Source organism: Podarcis tiliguerta (genome assembly GCF_965153285.1).
Source record: "Podarcis tiliguerta genome assembly, chromosome: 6".
Lineage (NCBI taxonomy): Eukaryota > Metazoa > Chordata > Lepidosauria > Squamata > Lacertidae > Podarcis > Podarcis tiliguerta.
In genome coordinates this window covers 81,167,499-81,183,131 of record NC_139539.1, presented here as the reverse complement: position 1 = coordinate 81,183,131, position 15,633 = coordinate 81,167,499, and positions in this window count along the sequence as shown.

Genomic DNA, 15,633 nt, shown 5'->3' with positions numbered 1-15,633 from the left:
CCCAATAGCCAGGGCTTCAGGTTCTTTTTTTATTTTTATTTTTTATTTTTTATTGTTAAAATAATTCAGCATGAATACACACATATTGTGAATATACAAGCATACAAACATACATATCATACAATCCTTAAAAATATTCAAACATACCTACACTCAGTCCCACAGATAATTCCTTTTCCCATCACCATCCACCACCCCTCACCCCACCTTTGTGTTAGACTTCCAATCTACTCAGTTGCAATTTCTTTCCACTTCTATTACTTTCTTTCACACACCTTTAACCTAATTTCATGCTTCTTTTTCTACTACACATTGTTATCCATCTTATTTAGTATTTCAGTATTTAAAACGGAACTTGTTTATTCTAACAGGAGTTCTGATTTTTCAATATGGTATTGCAAGTATCCTTTAAACACCTTCCAGTCCCTATCTATCTTCTCTTTTGAGATCCTTCCAATTTCACCCGGGCTTCAGGTTCTTTTGAAGCCTTCAGCATTCAGAAATTGCACCTTCTCTGCATCCAAGTTCCCCCTTTGGCTCTCCCCCAGTAAGTAGCTGGATCAGACTGGACCCTGAACACGCCAGGGCAGTTTTCAAGATGCAACGTTGTTTGGCATTGCAGTTTCAATACACGAGCCCTCTGCAGCCCTGTACCTTTCCAGATGTTGTGGGTGACAACTTCCATCAGCCCAAAACAACATGGAAAATGGTAAGGGATGATGGGAGTTGTAGTCCAAAACAGCTGAAGGGCAGTAGGTTGAGAAAGGGCACATTATACAGTCCTGTTGCAATCAAAGGATGCTTATGTTTGAGTAACACAGACTGTTAACAGATACAGTGGTACCTCGGGTTAAGTATTTAATTCGTTCCGGAGGTCCGTTCTTAACCTGAAACTGTTCTTAACCTGAAGCACCACTTTAGCTAATGGGGCCTCCCACTGCCGCCACGCCGCCGGAGCATGATTTCTGTTCTCATCCTGAAGCAAAGTTCTTAACCCGAGGTACTATTTCTGGGTTAGTGGAGTCTGTAAGCTGAAGCGTCTGTAACCTGAAGCGTATGTAACCCGAGGTACCACTGTACTGTGCAGTGGGGTTAAGTAATAAGGTTTCACATCTGTATTTATATTATTGGCATTGTTCTCTGTGTCTTGAATACCACCACCCCACAAACAGGATGGTGTTCGACTGCTTTGTGGTTCTACAAGTCCATCAAGTCTGTTGAGCAGGAATGGGCTGTTTCTGATGTGAAAAGTGACATACGGTAAACTGCTACATTCTCGATAACTCCCTGGCTTTGCAATCCCTCAAACGGCAAAAATAGAAGATGCCTTGCATCTCCAGTGGGCTGACATGTCTGACAGGTGATAAGTTTCTTGGCTTACAACAGGGCTGGAGAACCTGTAGCCTTCCAGATGTTGTTTGACTCCAACTCCTGTCAGTCCCAGCCGGTATGTCAAATGTTCAGGGATAATGGTAATAGTTTTTCAACTGTTGGCCATCTGGAAAGCCACAGGTTCCCCAGACCTATGTTATAAATTGTGCAGCCTTGCTAGACGTGGAAGATAAATCCATACCTTCAAAAGATGCTGCTAATATTGAAAGAGGTACTTAAGTGCAGCTTGGGAGAGCTGTTATAAATGTACCTATATGCTGTGCCATTCTTCTCAACTGTCCCGCTTTAATTGGGACATCCCAGAATTATAGAAGCCATCCCAGCTTCTGTTTGGATCCTGGGATGTCCTGTTTTGGCTTGCATAAGAGTACAGCCCCTCTAGATTGTGGTCCCAAAAGATACACATTTCCCGATTTTCCTCTGTGATGTGTTGGTGGTATGCTGTGAGTATAGAGTAGGATAGAGCTATGAGGCAGATTAGATTTAGAAGAAGCCTTTATACTCCCCCCCCCCCCCAAATGCATCTACACTACTTTCAGACATACACCAAATTTCACATGATATCAGGATACTTTCCAGTGGTTCATTTTCCAAATAAATAAAAGAAGACAAGCTGAGATGTGCTGAAATACAGTTGTACCTTGGTTTTTGAACAGCTTAGTTCTTGAACGTTTTGGCTCTCGTGTGCTGCAAACCAGAAGTGAGTGTTCCGGTTTGTGAATTATTTTTGGAAGCTGAATGTCCGACGGGGCTTGTGTGGCTTCTGATTGGCTGCAGAAGTTTCCTGAAGCCAATCAGAAGCTGCGAAGCAAACATTTTGGAAGTCGAGTGGACTTCCAGAATGGATTCCGTTCGACATCCAAGGTATGACTGTACTTAGGGTTATGCTTATGCTTTAAGTGAAAGTGAAAAGTGAACCATTCAAGAAGGTTCCAAAGCCAACACAACTTGCAGCAACTCACCCAAACTGAGAAGATTCGGAAAATAAAAGCATTAGAGAGGTCACTAGTCTGTGCAATGCCCCTGGACAAATTGTCACTTAGGTCATGTTCAGATGATCAGTTTACTGAGCATTCATCTTGGTTTGTTTCCAGGGAGGTTAGATGATGTAGCATCAACCAAATGTTATCTCATATTTTCCAGCACATTTTCCTATCACTTTCCTTATAATCTGCTTTGGGGGAAGCAGAATTGTTGCACAAGAGCTCTAATAAGTTGTAATAATTCAACCCTGAATTGGGCAGTAAATGACTGAATCCTACCCCTAAATAGTGACAGCCTGGGAGTGCATTTACCTTCGTTCCTTCATGCACCCAAAGAAGTCTAAAGAACAAAGAAAGTCCTCCTTCTGATCCACGAAGATGGAAACAAAATCCTATTCTCCAGACACCCTATTTAGCTTCAGCAGCCCTTTTAACTTTGATGGCACTTTCCCAAACGTCTGAGAAAGGACAGAAGCAATTTCAAGACTTTCTGGGGAAAGCATTGCCTAGATTTCAGAAGAACCCCAGTCCAAATTTCGCTGTCTCTTCTTTTTCTCCTCCTCCTCTTCCTTCAAAAATTTAATCAATAAGCAAAGGCCAATGTTTTTGTGAAAAGTCGTTTTAGGCTAAGTGGCACCCTGTTGGTTTTCCTGCCAGGGCTGCTATTAAGGTTGAAAGATTTGCAGGATTCCCCCTGAGCAGGGGCCAATCGAAGGAAATGAAGCAGATGGTGACATAAACAGTGTCGATCTGTGATAAGACACAAGTTGCAAGATGTTTAAGAGAGAAGTCAGAACTTTGAATCACATATTGTGGAGCAGAAGAAAATAACTCAAGTCCTTAATCAAGGCTGGTCACAGGAGTGACACACAACCTGGGCTCAAAGGTTTTCCTTTTCAGTTAGGTAGCAAGAGGCGAAATGTATTGCATGATGAATGGAGTGCTGCCATGTCTTCCATATGTCTGGAATTGCTTCCTCATTCCCATCCATCAAGTCAACTCCCTTCGCATTAAGTATCTCCTTTGAATGTATCCACTATGTTTTGCAGTCTTTCATAGATTGTCATGAGCACAGTATGATAAATTAATGCCTGTCATTTTCTCCCCATGGCAGTGACTTTATCAAATCTTGTCAACAGCCCTCACTTTTGTCATGCCCACCTTACTACCATGATAGGAAATGCAATGGCACTATTAAAAAAGTCCAAAGGAAAATAAATGACTTATTAGCAAATACAAATAACTCTCATGTTAAAAGCAAGGATTTTCTGAACAAAAATTGCATACCTGAGGGAAAAGAGAGAGAGAAAATTGTGAGCTGTTATGCAAAATATTGTGTGATGATGGTGCCAACTGCACAGAATGGGGAAGGATTTAATAGTCCAGCCTTTTGAGCAACAGTCTGGCAACATCCAAATGGAAACTGGAACACACTTTGATGGGAACTAAAGTGTGTTGAGCTGTAAGTAGAGAAGGTAGAGAATTCAGTTCACACTTAAAGATGAACCTACACAATTTGAACTTTTTGAAACAAGACATGAACTGAAAAAGCAACTATCTTTCAAAATTCAGTATTTTATAAATCAGGCATAGGCAAATCAGGCAAAGGCATAGGCATAGGCAAACTCGGCCCTCCAGGTGTTTTGGGACTACAACTCCCATCACTATGTGGAAAAGTGGATAACTGAACTGAAGATTGAAAAACTGAGAAATGGAGACAACTTGAAACTGACAGATTCACCAATCCCTAATTATTAGTACTCTGGCAGTAAACAATGATCAGCAAATAGCAAACCAATCAGCACTTTGATGGAGACCAATAATAAACCATTGTCTGGCATCATTGCAAAAGCAAGCTGTGCGGCATTTTATGTGGAGAACCTGATGGTACAATGTCAATTTAGAATTAGAAACACACAAACACACACACAATCATTTTCATGGACATCTGAATGATGACACTGAAGTTTGTAGTTCCATGGTTTGCTATTCAAATTTGTCCAGTTTATTGCAATGCTTGGCTGTATTTCTGCTCTCAGAGGTTCTTCTCTGGGGTAGAACTTTGGGCAAGATTTTGCTCACACTCAGTGTCAATTGCTTTTAGTTATAGGCAGAAGTGATAATGATAATAATAATAATGATGATGATGATGATGATGATGATGCTAATAATAATAATATATTTATACCCCGCCCATTTGGCTGGGCTTCCCCAGCCACTCTGGGTGGCTTCCAACAAAATATTAAAATACAGCAATGTATCAAACATTAAAAGCTTTTCTAAACAGGGCTGCCTTCAGATGTCTTCTAAAAGTCTGGTAGTTGTTGCTCTCTTCGACATCTGGTGGAGGGCGTTCCACAGGGCGGGTGCCACTACTGAGAAGGCCCTCTGCCTGGTTCCCTGTAACTTGGCTTCTCGCAGTGAGGGAATCGCCAGAAGGCCCTCGGAGCTGGACCTCAGTGTCCGGGTAGAATGACAGGGGTGGAGACACTCCTTCAGATATACTGGACCGAGGCCGTTTAGGGCTTTAAAGGTCAGCACCAACACTTTGAATTGTGCTTGGAAACATACTGGGAGCCAATGTAGGTCTTTCAAGAAGTTCTTTTATACATAGTTCCTTCCTCTTAATAAATCTCTGGTTAATTCTGAAAGTACACAAACTCTTTGAATGCCCATATACAGTGGTACCTTGGTTTAAGAACAGCTTAGTTTATGGACAACTTGGATTAAGAACACTGCAAACCCAGAAGTAGGTGTTTTGGTTTATGAATTTTGCCTTGTAAGCAGAACATGTTCAGCTTCCTGTTGAGTGTAAATTGAGTCCCCCGCTACTGTGGGAAAGCACTCCTTGGTTTAAGAATGGACTTCCGGAACGGATTAAGTTCGTAAACCAAGGTACCACTGTAGTGGGAACTTTTTATCCCTAACAGTCATGAGCGTCATACAGTTCCTATGGGCAAGGTAGTGATGTGTAGTCCCATGGTGTCATCAGTATGCATGGGCCAATATTACAACCTAGGAGAGAACACTTGGTAAACAGATGAGCGTTTTCCAAATGCTTGCTCAGAAAGATTGTAAATACTAAGCCAATTCTAAATTGAGCCAAGGGAATCTCACTCATTCCTTCGTTTCGGCAAATCAGAAACGTCCACAGAATTAGCAGATAAGGATTGCACATTTATAATGCCATTTGTTACTGCGAACTGTTCCTAGAATAGCACTGCAGGTGCCGAATAAAATGTTAATACTGTAAGCAATAAAATGAGAAAGCAAATAACTCTTCTTATTTATGCTTGGAGATATTGCAGCCAGTACAAGCCCATAACCAATCATTGCTATATTACACATTTAATTTTGAAAGTACTTGGATGTGCTCACTTCCACAAGGCTGTTATTCCAATTTAATCAATAGGGAAATCAGGCCAAGAGATCCATGGCAAAGATGAAACTTGAATGTGTTTCAGTACCAAGTAAGGGGTGGGGGAGAAATTCGATTCAGTTCACATTTAAAGGGAAACATGCCTAATCTGCCATTTGTGTGGACAGGCAGAGTCCCCCAAACCATGGGCGGCCCCCGTGTGGAATAACGACTCAAGACAACGTGCTATGAGATTAAAATTGGGCACAACTTTATTATGTTTCAGATGTGGTGGACCTTGGCTCAGGCATTGGGCGTTTATTCCTCCCAGTCCCTCCTCTAGGGATCTGGGGAACATCAGGGTTATCCAGTGGGGGGGGGGAGGGCTGGCTCTGGAGAACATATGTTCAAGCAAAGAGAGTCCACCCCCATTACACCACTGTCACAGGGGAGAGCAATGACAACCTCTAGGCATACGGCCAAAGCCTCCCCTCAAAACAACCCCTTTAACGGGGAACCCTGGTATCGCCACCGCAAAGAGGAGGAGGCATGGGTCACTGCTGCATGCCCCCCCCCCATTCAGGGAAGATAGACTAAAGGATTCTGCCCAAGGCCTGATACCGCCAAAGTTGTGATGTTTTGCTACGGGAAAGGCAAACCTGCCAATGCAGGAGAATTCCTTTCCGGCCCTTCAACAGCGATCTTGACGTAGCAGCGCCTGTGTACCTGTGGAGAAAAGGTTAAACTGCAAAAGAAGGCTTAACTGAGGGTGGGTAGGGTGGGAGAAGCTCTGGAGCCAACTGACGATTCCCAGGTAAGATCTTCCCCCTATTGTGTGGTAAGATGGTCCCTCCCCCTACCTGGCCTGATCACCTTGGCAACGCCTCCCCAGGTGGGATTGGGCAACTGGCTGGGGTAGGCGGAGACCTCCAAGTATCCCACCTGAGGAAGGTGGAGCCATGTTGTTGTTTAGTTGTTTAGTTGTGTCCGACTCTTCGTGACCCCATGGACCAGAGCACACCAGGCACTTCTGTCTTCCACTGCCTCCCGCAGTTTGGTCAAACTCATGTTGGTAGTTTTGAGAACACTGTCTAACCAGCTCGTCCTCTGTTGTCCCCTTCTCCTTGTGCCCTCCATCTTTCCCAACATCAGGGTCTTTTCCAGGGTGTCTTCTCTTCTCATGAGGTGGCCAAAGTATTGGAGCCTCAGCTTCACAATCTGTCCTTCCAGTGAGCACTCAGGGCTGATCTCCTTAAGAATGGACAGGTTTGATCTTCTTGCAGTCCATGGGACTCTCAAGAGTCTCCTCCAGCACCATAATTCAAAAGCATCAATTCTTCGGCGGTCAGCCTTCTTTATGGTCCAGCTCTCACTTCCATACATCACTACTGGGAAAACCATGGCTTTTACTATACGGACCTTTGTTGGCAAGGTGATGTCTCTACTTTTTAAGATGCTGTCAAAGTTTGTCATTGCTTTTCTCCCAAGAAGCAGGCGTCTTTTAATTTTCTGGCTGCTGTCACCATCTGCAGTGATCATGGAGCCCAAGAAAGTAAAATCTTGGAAGCCAAGCCTGTGCTAATGGTGCCGCATAGGGTCCAGGGGGATGCGCACGACCACGCAAAGGGCGCCCCCCCATTTAATGTGGGGACTGGTCATTCTGAAACAATAGTCCGACTGAAACACAGTCGTCCTTTGAAATTCTCACTTCTCCAGATTTTGCAATGCAGCTCTCCAACCAAGAACCAGCATCACACTTTCCTGGATAAATGGGTGTGACTACCAGTTTGAGTTCTAAGGAAATACTGTCATTTCCCAATTGGACCCCGATGACTTACCAGGTACTAGTACCTGTCATACTTTCTATGATCTTACAAAGTCAAAACACATTCTCCATTGGATTTCTCCCCCAGTGGTTTATAATATCAGCTTGACTTCGTTACAGCCACAAACGCAGTAATAAATCACAGCTATGCAATTGCTTCTCTTTTGCTAAGCGCTTACCTTAACCGAGATGGATCCTAATTTTAAACCCTGCATATCTTTCCCAGGAAGAGCAGTAATTTGCACCCCATTGGCTTTTTAAACATGAAGTGATTTGAATCTTTTACCATAGTCCCCTTCCTGTTAATTCACAGTCGCTGAAACCTGCGAAGAAGAGGTGGAACAGCCCACCAGCAAAATTAGTACAATCTAAATGCTTATAGTGGTAAATCGTAATGATGCCTTTCTCCTATGAATTACAATTGCTATTAATTTCCCCTCTCCTCTTTGACAAAGAGTTCAATGGAAAAGGGAGGCGGGACAAATGAAATCTAACTGGTGTGGTGGAAAGTGTGTTTTTAAAAAAAGATAAGGGAAGTTGTTAACATATTAACTTCTTGCAGCTGTAGTTATCCCTGTGTTAGGACAAGCACCAGCAGCCTTATTTCAGCAATAATAATTTTTATTTATACCCCGCCCTTCCCAGTTCAGAAAACCGGGCTCAGGGCGGCTAACAACAAATTTAAAACACATAATTGTAATACAACAAAGAAGCAAGATAAAATGCAGTATAAAAGCATGAATAACAATAAAATTCAAAGTCCAGAAAACAATTTGGGGGAAATCCATCCAATAAGCATTAGATAGTCACCAGGGCTAGCTGGCTGAATTAGTCCTACTTGGGCCAGTGAGGAGGCCAGGGGAGAATTAGCAATGATTCTTCAACATCAACTTCTTTGGACTGGTCATGTTGTGCGGATGCCTGATGATCGTCTTCCAAAGCAACTACTCTATTCCAAACTTAAAAATGGAAAGCGTATTGCTGGTGGTCAACAAAAGAAGTTTAAAGATTGCCTCAAGGCAAATCTAACAAAATGTAGTATAAACACCAACAACTGGGAAACACTGGCCTGTGAGCGCTCCAGTTGGAGAACAGCCTTTACCAAAGGTGCCATGGGCTTTGAAGACGCTCGAACTCAGGATGAAAGGAAGAAACATGCTAAGAGGAAGGCACGTTTGGCAAACCCTCCCCGTGATCAACTCCCACCTGGAAACCAATGTCCCCACTGTGGAAGGACGTGTGGATCCAGAATTGGCCTCCACAGTCACTTACGGACTCATTGTTAAAACCGTGTTTATGGAAGACAATCTTACTCAGCTATGAGTGATCACCAAAGAAGAAGAAGAAGAAGGAGTCTCAGAGCAGGTAATCTTCCTAAAAGGGGAGGGGGAGGGAAGAGAAGGGAAATAAAAGATCAGGCTGAATTCAAATTAAAGGCCAGGTGGAATAGTTCTGTCTTACAGGCCTGGCAGAAGGAAGTTAAATCCTGAAGGGCCCTAGTCTCCTGGAACAGAGCATTCCACCAGGTCGGAGCCATTACTGAAAAGGCCCTGGCCCTGGTGGAGGGTAGTCTGACTTCCTTATGGTCCGGGACCTCTGAACTATGATTATTCATGGACCTTAAGGTCCTCTGCGGGGCATACCAGGAGAACTGTTCACATAACTTCAGAGCACTAAATGGGCAAATCCATCAGTGGACACCAATGGTGCCATTTGGAGCAGATGTTTAAGTCCCCACTCAGCAGAATGAGTAAGAGGATCTCCAGATGTTCCAGGGTTGCCACATTTTGAAGTAAGTAATGTTATATACGTTGTCATCTAAATCAGTGTTTCCCAAACTTGGAGCAGCAGAAAATTGGGAGTATACCCTGTGCTCAGAAAATACTATAAATTACTAGTATCTACAGTTCTGTATCCATGGTGCAGATAGGTAATTTTCAACTGGACTTAATGGTTTTATTCAGCATTTCCCAAACTTGGGTCTCTAACTGGTTTTGGACTACAACTCCCATCATCCCTAGCTAGCAAAACCTAGCTAGTGGTCAGGGATGATGGGAATTGTAGTCCAAAAAACAGCTGGAGACCCAAGTTTGGGAAACACTGAATAGACCCCCATAAAGCCATTAAGTCCAGTTAAAAATTGCCTATCTGCACCATGGATACAGAACTGTAGATACTAGTAATTTTTAGTATTTTCTATGCACAGGGTTTACAGTACTTCCAATTTTCTGCTGCTCCCGGTTTGATGCTCCGGGAAATGCAAGTGAATTACTACTAATGAGCCTTACTCAGTACTAAATGGTTCTTCCTGGTCCTGAATGGGGTAACTATGCCCCTGAAGGACCAGGTGTGCAGCCTGGGAGTCATTTTGGACTCACAGCTGTCCATGGAGGCACAGGTCAAATCTGTATCCAGGGCAGCTGTTTACCAGCTCCATCTGGTACGTAGGCTGAGACCCTATCTGCCCGCAGACTGTCTCGCCAGAGTGGTACATGCTCTGGTTATCTCCCGCTTGGACTACTGCAATGCGCTCTATGTGGGGCTACCTTTGAAGGTGACCCGGAAACTACAACTAATCCAGAATGCGGCAGCTAGACTGGTGACTGGGAGCGGCCGCCAAGACCATATAACACCGGTCTTGAAAGACCTACATTGGCTCCCAGTACGTTTCCGAGCACAATTCAAAGTGTTGGTGCTGACCTTTAAAGTCCTAAACGGCCTTGGTCCAGTATATCTGAAGGAGCGTCTCCACCCCCATCGTTCTGCCCGGACACTGAGGTCCAGCTCCGAGGGCCTTCTGGCAGTTCCCTCACTGCGAGAGGCCAAGTTGCAGGGAACCAGGCAGAGGACCTTCTCGGTAGTGGCGCCCGCCCTGTGGAACGCCCTCCCATCAGATGTCAAAGTGATAAACAACTACCTGACATTCAGAAGACATCTGAAGGCAGCCCTGAAAGTTTTTAATATGTGACATTTTAGTGTATTTTTCATCTTTGTTGGAAGCCGCCCAGAGTGGCTGGGGAAACCCAGCCAGATGGGCGGGGTACAAATAATAAATTATTATTATTATTATTATTATTATTATTATTATTATTATTATTATTATTCCTTGAGAGAGGGAACTAAGACAGGTTTAAGGGGAGAAGATTGATCTGTAAATAATCCATTGATTGCAAAGATATGCATGCTTATTGTGCACTGTGATAATCACAGAAATCTGCGTACTTCCACAACAGCAGACCACAAAATGGAAGACATGTAAATGAATTTCAAAAGAGATTGAAGCATGTTTGCATATCCCTAGTGAAAGAATATCTCCACCCAATCCAACCACTCCAAACTGGCACAAAGGGAAATTGGGTTGCATTCTTAAGCTGGTATGCTTCAGATAGATCCCAACTGGGTACCTTTTTTTATTACAAAGTTGCCCCACTATAGACTACCGTATTTTTTGCTCTATAAGACTCACTTTTTCCCTCCCAAAAAGGGAGCAGAAGATCCTGCTTGCTGTTCTGGCTTCTGAGATTCAGAATATTATTTTTTCTTGTTTTCCTCCTCCAAAAACTAGGTGCGTCTTATGGTCTGGTGCGTCTTATAGTGCGAAAAATACGGTATATGTGAGACAGTGTTCTGAGGACTATAACCAAATCCCCCAATTTATAGGGAAATAAATACAGAAAGAGCAACTGTAAGGATAATATTCTTGATTAGGGGTCAACAACCTTTTCCAGCTGTGGGCTGGTCCACCATCCCTCAGGCCATGTGGCGGGCTGGACTATATTTTTTGGGGGGAAATGAACGAATTCCTATGCCCCACAAATAACCCAGAGATGCATTTTAAATAAAAGGACACATTCTACTCATGTAAAAACACGCTAATTCCCAGACCGTCCGTGGGCTGGATTGAGAAGGCGATTGGGCCGCATCCGGCCCATGGGCCTTAGGTTCTTGATGGAGCAGGGCACTTTATGTGGAATAGCGGAAGGGGAGATCACTGATTATTTTTTTCCTAGTGTCCTTCCCCCCGAAAAAATAAAGTCTTGCCAGGTCTGTTCCTAATCCTGGCCATATGGAGTCATTTGTCAGGTGTTAAACTAGGGCAAAATAATTAGGAGTGAAAAAGCATTCAAGATCATTTGAGCATGCAGTGTGATAGATATCAGATTTTACAGCTGCCATGGGGGCCTTCATTTTCATTTCTGTCAGTTGGTAATGAAAGTCTTGTCTAATTTTACAACCTCCCGATTGCTCACTTTTCGGTTGCCTCGTCTGATATGAATGGAACAGGAAGGGGGATGGGCAACAGTAGTGATTGATAAAAGAAATTCAAGGAATGTCCCTTAATGCGGGATGACAAGATCTCTTAGATCACGGTCATCTTAAGGGGGAAGCAGGCTGACACCACGACTCATCGGAATTCCAGTGCCTTGGTGGGTAGAATAAAATAACTCCTACTTGGAGACAAAGAAGAAAAATATGATTTCTTGAGCAGCTTGAAGAGATTGCTACATGTGGATTAACAGGAGCACAAAGTCACCTGCAACAGAATGTTTTGAGGGAGAGAGAAATTGATGCTGAAATGAATGGGAGTAAAATTCAGTCAAGTATAATTTTTAACAAGTATTGTGTAGTCTGATATAGGGTAGTCCCATTGTCTCAGAGAGTAGACTTTCACATCTTCCTCCTGATCTCCTGGTTCCTTTTAAGTGACTTTGCAATCCTATATCAATAATAATAATAATAATAATAATAATAATAATTTCATTATTTATCCCTAGCCCATCTGGCTGGGTTGCCCAGCCATTCTGGGTGGCTTTCAACACATGTAAAAACATAATAAATATCAAACATTAAAAACTTACAGATACAGGGCTGTCTTCTGATGTCTTCTAATAGTTGCGTACCTGTAACTTCACTTCTCACAATTAGGGAACCAGCAGAAGGCCCTCGGAGCTGGACTTCAGTGTCTGAACAATGTGGGTGGTGATGTACCTTCTGGTATACTGAAGCAAGGTTATTTAGAGCTTTAAAGGTCAGCACCAACACTTTGAATTGTGCTTGAGGCATACTAGGAGCTCAGAAGTGGTTCTTATTTGTGACTAAGCATGCCTGGGATTGCAATGCACAATTGTTATTCCTTTATTCCTTTATTTATTTTACAGTTACATGGACATCATAGTATTAGATAAGAGCAGTCATTCCCAAACTGCATGCCAAACAGGAGGCATACTAATATGGAATGCATTAGGAAGAATATGCCTACAGCGGGGAAAATTCATCTGTTTTCTCTTTTCCTGATATCCTGTTCTATTTTAGTTGATTGTACTACTTTGTGTTGTTACCTGATTTGATTCTACTCATGATGCTGATTTATGAGTTTGGATTTGATATCCCACTTTATCACTACCCTAAGGAGTCTCAAAGCAGCTATCAATCTCCTTTGCCTTCCTCCCCCACAGCAAACACTCTGTGAGGTGAGTGAAGCTGAGAGACTTCAAAGAAGTGTGACTAGCCCAAGGTCGCCCAGCAGCTGCATGTTGAGGAGCGGAGACGCGAACCCGGTTCACCAGATTACGAGTCCACCACTTTTAACCACTGCACCACACTGGCTCCCATTTAGTTTTTGGTTTGATCATTTATAGTGTTAATATAATTTTCCTGTTTCGATAACTACTCTTGAGGGTGCTTTTCAGGGCCCAAACTATGAGATATAAATAAATACTGTGTAAATGGCTTCACTTGAGCAGAAGGGTGATTCACATAGCACAGAAGTGTCATGGGTCACACAACAAAATGATTGTTGGGTTGGGAGTTCTATGGAATGAATAAACACAGTGTTCCCCCATTGACTTGGGTAATTGGTCTCCAGGGACTCTCGTTGACCTCAGAGATATGCTGGGTTAACTGGAAGAAACATTGCCATTATTGTTTTGTCTTCTGTTGACCAGGTGACCACATGGGTCAACCAGAACCCTCTTTTGGACAATTGCCCAATGTGCTAAGGGAATGCTCTGTTTACACAGCATTATACTGGGATCACATCAGGTTGTGCCCCAGGTCGACTAAATCTCGGTTGCTAATTACCAGGAGATCCCAATGTAGAAAAGAGTTAGCTAGGGGTCTTTGAGGTTCAAAAAATCACGTGAGAATGAGCACTGGAGTGGGGTGGGGTGGGGGAGTTAATAGCAAAGTTGCTTAACTTTTTTGCTTAATGTTGAAGCCAACAACAATTGGCTATCCACAATTTATCAAATAAATTGGTCTGCTTAAGTTCACTCCTAACACTGTGCCAAACATCTTCATGAGAGCCAGTGTGGTACAGTGGTTAAGAGCAGTAGATTCGTAATCTGGGTAACCGGGTTCGCGTCTGCGCTTCTCCACATGCAGCTGCTGGGTGACCTTGGGCTAGTCACACTTCTTTGAGGTCTCTCAGCCCCACTCACCTCACAGAGTGTTTGTTGTGGGGGAGGAAGGGAAAGGAGAATGTTAGCTGCTTTGAGACTCCTTAGGGTAGTGATAAAGCGGGATATCAAATCCAAACTCCTCCTCTTCTTCTTCTTCTTCTTCTTCTTCTTCTTCTTCTTCTTCTTCTTAATGTTGATAAGGAGCCTGGCGGATTTGAAATGCTCCCTGTCCCAACTTTGTCTGTATTTTTTCATTTTTCTTTCCTTGCATTAGTCCCCACGCTCTCTCTCACACTTCTCCCCTGGGTCAGCTTCAGAGCCATGTCCTTGCAACTCAACTCTTTCCCAGGCACTCAGGGATCACGTAATATGTGATGACACCACAATGCACACCACCAATTATGTTTGGTGATGTAGCAATATGATGAAGACCATTCAGAGCAAGGTCAGGAAACATTACTTCCCCTCTGAATGTCACCCTGTTAACATTTTTGTTCCATTTGAAGCCCTTCATAGAAACACCATTGAAACAGGTGGGCAATTTTCACAGCAGGGGGAATGCTTAAAACACACACAAAGAGAGAACTTTGGCTCAGCTATGTTCATTGATTTCTGTGGGATTATGCACGGGTAACTCTGAACTACACTGTGGTCACAGAGATTAAAACAAGCAGTCTATCGGGAACATACCTGATTTGTAAAACCTAATTATTACTAGCATTTAGAATGTTTTAATAAAGAGAGAAACAGTTCAGGTAACACAGGGCTATCTGCAATTCATAGGAGATGAAATATACTTATAGAGTCGAGAGTGGATTTTATGCTCTTTATTCAGCTCATAGTGGTGAGGAGGAATGAAAGTCCCCTCAAAGTATATGCTTTATATACATTATTTACACAATGGGCTGCACGTGATTGGCTAATTCCGGAATTCTCCTGTAGGCCAATCAGGTTGTGGATTCACTTCCATCTGGAGCTGGATTGGGTGGCTCCTGCAGACCAATCATACTGCTGCATTCTTTTAGGACCAATCAGACTGCTGCATTTTGGATCATATTCAACTCAGTACATAACAGGAGAGATTTTCAGTGTTTCTTCCCACATTCAGAGTCTGGAGAATGCAAGAACCTGGAGAATGCAAGTGCACCCCACTGATTAATACAGAGCACATGTGTATTTATGTATGCAAGTATATGTCCATGTGCACATGCATGTGAAAGGGTGTTCATTTGTGCATATAGTTCATGGTGAGTAGAATGAATTGGTGTAGATTTATTCTAATGCCCCCTCCTTCCCAATATATATTATCATGTGACTCCTTTGCTTGCCATGGCTAATACCTCTTAATGGACCACAAATGAATCAGTTTATGTACGTTTTTTTAAAGAAGCCATCAGTAGTTTTCAGAAGCCGTCTAAGCTACCTTGTGGTAGTGAATTTCAATATGTAATTATGCCTTGGTGTGAGAGATTTCCTCCCTGGGGAAGTTACCACAGCTCAGTTGTAAAGGTCATACTTTGCTCAGAAATGGTTCATTTCCTGGCTTTGAGAAAAAACACCTGCCTGAAATCCTGAGAAGATGATTCCCAGCAGTGCAGATACATTGTAGAGACTCATGACTTGACTCAGTACAGTGGTACCTCGGGTTAAGTACTAAATTTGTTCCGGAGGTCT